The sequence below is a fragment of the Monodon monoceros genome, unplaced genomic scaffold, assembly GCF_005190385.1.
Source record: "Monodon monoceros isolate NGI ecotype Baffin Bay Population unplaced genomic scaffold, NGI_Narwhal_1 Super_Scaffold_1, whole genome shotgun sequence".
Taxonomy (NCBI): Eukaryota; Metazoa; Chordata; class Mammalia; order Artiodactyla; family Monodontidae; genus Monodon; species Monodon monoceros.
The window spans coordinates 81,567,876-81,571,780 of NW_021703765.1; the positions used below are offsets into that span (position 1 = coordinate 81,567,876).

The 3,905-nt window shown below is 56.0% G+C and overlaps 1 protein-coding gene across 1 annotated transcript in view; it reads right to left on the bottom strand.

The window, feature by feature from the left end:
- Nucleotides 1-209, bottom strand: part of NCOR2 (nuclear receptor corepressor 2) — a 223,482-nt gene extending 223,273 nt beyond the window's left edge. The window contains exon 1 of the mRNA XM_029221371.1: nt 182-209. The gene's annotated coding sequence lies outside the window, so the exon portion shown is untranslated. The remainder of the gene's footprint in view (nt 1-181) is intronic.
- Nucleotides 210-3,905: the final 3,696 nt, after the last annotated feature.

A 3,905-nucleotide genomic window follows, 5' to 3' on the forward strand; every position in this document is an offset into this window, starting at 1 on the left:
GGCGGCGGCGGCGGCGGCGGCGGGGGAGGGGGAGGAGGGGGAGGAGGGGGCGGGGCAGGAGCCCGGGAGGCGGCGGCTCGGCCTCCCGGCTCCTGGCTCCCCGCCCGCACAGACGCGCCCCGGCCCGGCCCCCTCGGGCTCCTTAAAGGGCCCGCGTCGCCACCCCTGGGCCTGCACTCACCCACTCGCGCGTGCACAGGCTGCCACACAGATACACACACACTTGGGCGCGACGCCGAGTTTCTTTTTAGCAGCTCCGCGAAGGAGGAAGGAGGGGGAAAGCGCCTCCCCATCCCGCCCCCTCCTCCTCCTGCGGGCCGTACGCCCTCCTCCTCCCCAGCCCCAGATACTTCTCTGGAATAGCGTTTCAGCTATTAAATTATAACTCAGGAGCGGCCAGTGGATGGGGAGGGGTCATATGGGGAGGGCCACACACAGGGCCTTTAAGTGGCCCACACAGCTGCGCAGCGACACCCACGGTGGAGCTCGCTCTGGGGGCTCTGGCACACAGTCGGGCGCAGAACTCTCACCAGTGGACATTCACACACTGGGCCTCAGCAGACAGAACATCTAACCCAGGTGAACACGTGGGGAAACTCGCAAACCCCCGCAGACGTGAGCGTAGCCTAGGACATAGACTCATACGACATAAGGTCACCCACAGATAAACAAACCCCGGACACAGACAGGAGTTCACACACACACACACACACACACACACACACACACTAGAATGTCCGTTTCTAGAGGGCGAGGATTTCTGACTACTTGTTCACTGCCCTTTCACAGTAGGGACGCAGTGCGTTGCGTGAACTCCCATTTGGGGACTTTCAGGGACACAAATGCACAGACACGATGCTGCAAGCCTGTGGTCGGGTACATACAGCACGAGTAGGCAGGGTCACAGATGAGCACACATGTGGACACTCGCCCGCGCACACGCAGGCGCTCACCGCTCCAACAGGAGCCCCACTGGCTGCCCTGACAACGGTGTGTCCTCATTTACCCTCCTCCTGCCCCTCCCAGACAGCCCTCTCAAACCCGGGGAGATCTTTTAAACAGCAGAGGGCACTGGGAGCCCCAGACCGGGACCTTCCCTCCTCCTCTGCTTTCCCCTAAGATGTACGAGAGTTTGATTTTTTTTTTTTTTTCAGTTCAACTTTCCTTTTTTGGAGCGACGTCTCAGCAGATTCAGTTCTGCCATCTGCCAACATCTGAGAACCCCCAGGGGGAGTGGGGTATGGCTGCGGTGGGGAGGCGGCCATGCGGTTTCCAGGGGCTGGGCGTGCCTCTGCCTCCAGCCGGCCTGCAGGGGTTGCCGGCTGCCGCGGCAGCAATGTGTCCCTCTCGGCCCCCTCAGGATTCTCGGGTCCATTTTTCCTGGGGAGGGTCGGGGGGAGCACCTGAGGCTGAGGAAGTCTGGAAAAAGGGAAGTGTCTGTGGAGGGGCAGTCTGCAGTTTGGAACAGAAGGGGGTGTCTCAGGTCAACGGCCCCTCCCTTCCCGTCCTGGTCCCACCAGCTCCAGAGCGTGGGAACCCACAGGTCAAAAGCCAGACCTAAGGAAGGAAGGACTAGCCCTCCAGAGGGGTCTGGGGGAGGGAAGGGAGGGCAGGAACTGGGGAGCCCTCCCCAGCCTTCCCACCAGCCAGGCTCCTGAGCCCTCACCCCCAACCCCTGGTCACCTGAGAACACTCCCCAGGATTTGCATTTCAATGAGATTCCGCTCTGGGATTTGGCACTGAAGAGAAGGGTTTGGGGTAAATTCAGGGGTTCCTTCTTCCAGCTTCTGCCTCCCAAGGGTTGCCGTGGGGCTCTGGCTGAGTCTAGGGGCATAGGAGGGGGTCAGGCAGGCAGGGGGACTGTCAGCTTTGTAATGTCCCAGGGGTCACGTGGAAACCCCTCGAAGAGCCAAGTAGAGACTCAACCGTCGGTGTCCTCTGGACCAACCCCGTGACAGATGGAAACGCCCAGGCCAGGAGAAGGGGTGGCATTTTTCTGCAGAAAATGTCTGTCTCTCTGGTTATTAATCTCATCCTCATGGGCTGCAGGGAGCAACACATGTTGCATGTCCTCAGAGCTCATGAATTCCCTCCAGAAACCCTCAGATGGGGGCTTGGGGACTCCTGAGATGGGTCCCACAATACAGATGGGGAAACTGAGGCCCTGGGAGGTTAAGAACCTAACTTGCTGGACTCACTCAGCTAGCAATTCTAGATGGGTGCTCTGAACCCTGACTCTGGAAGGATGAGGTGGAAGAGGTCTCAGCTGAGCCCCTATACCCAGCCCTCCACAGATTGCATCCCATGCCCTGATTGCTACTCTGTGTTCTGCATCTTTCGCTACTGGGCTCTGAGCAGCAACCCCAGGGATCCACATGTAACTAATGGGAACAGCAGCTTTGAAAAACTGCCGAACACTCTGGCCCGCAAACAGCCTCTCTGGAGGGCCCCTACACCCCTCGGGAATGAGGGTTAGCTAAGAGCTTCTAAAGTATGCATCCAAGGGACTCTGGCCTGAATGGAGCCAAATCCTGCCTTAGGCTCAGATCCCACTGTCCCCCTTCCAATCATTCAACCTTTCCCTCCTAAATACCTGGCAAACTATTAAGCTCATCCCTGCCTCAGGACCTTTGCACTTGCTGTTCCCTCTGCCTGAGACAGCAATCTTCTAACTTCACGTCCCAGGTCAATATCACCTCCTTAGAAAGGCCCTCACTGAAACTCTATCTAAAACCCCCAAGGCACTCGCTAACCCATCCCCTTATTCCTTTTCCTCACCATTTTTCACCATCTAAAATTATCTTGGGCATGTTGCTTATATATTGTCTTTTGTCATCAGAATGTCAGCTCTATGAGAGCAGAGACCTCATCTGCCTGGCTCACTGCTGTATCCCCAGCACATAGTAGGCACTCAATTAAAATGTATTGAGGGACTTCTCTTGTGGCGCAGTGGATAAGACTCTGTGCTCCCAATGCAGGGGGCCCGGGTTCGATCTAGATCCCACATGCATGCCGCAACTAAGAGTTCACATGCCACAACTAAGGAGCCCGCCTGCCACAACTAAGACCCAGCACAACCAAATAAATAAATATATTTTTTAAAAATGTATTGAGAATAAGGGAACAAATGAATAAATGAATACAACACAGGGGAGAAGGGGGCTGGCTGGGGGTCAGGCTTGGCCCTGGAGAATCCAGAAACAAGGCGGGATGGCTGGCCTGTTTTCTAGCGCTCACTCCTCTGGGATATTTCAGAGTCGAGCCTTTACTTCCCTCCATCTCTCATCCTCTAGGTAGCGGGGGGCGGAGGGGGGAAATTGCTCCCCGAGCACAGCCCAGGGCCTGACACCCAGGAGATGCCCATTCAGGGTCACTGAGTCCATATGGACAGCCACGGTGTCAGATCAAACTTCCAGCCACTCCAGTGGCTGGAAAACTGCCCCCCTGGCCAACCCTGGAGAAACCAGGCATTTAAAGGGTCAGAACGCAGGCTGCAGGGCATGGTGCCCTAAGCCTCCTTGACCCCAGTGGCCCCAAGAGCTTCCCAGGCTGGCCGGTCAGAGCACCCACAAAGGAAGCCCCTCACTCTCAGGACCTCTATCAGCGACAAGCCAAAAGATGCCCAGATGAGCATCACAGGGGCAAGCTTCACGTGCACATCAGAACGGTGTAGACACAGGAGATCTTACATATACTTTTCATACTTTTGATGTGCTTTAAAATGGGAAGGGCAGGGACTTCCCTGGTGGTCCAGTGGTTAGGACTTCACACTTCCGCTGCAGGGGGCCCAGGTTCGATCCTTAGGGAACTGGGATCCCCCAAGCCATGCTGCACACAGCACGGCCAAAATAAATTAATTAATATAATATAATATAATATAATATAATATAATATAATATAATATA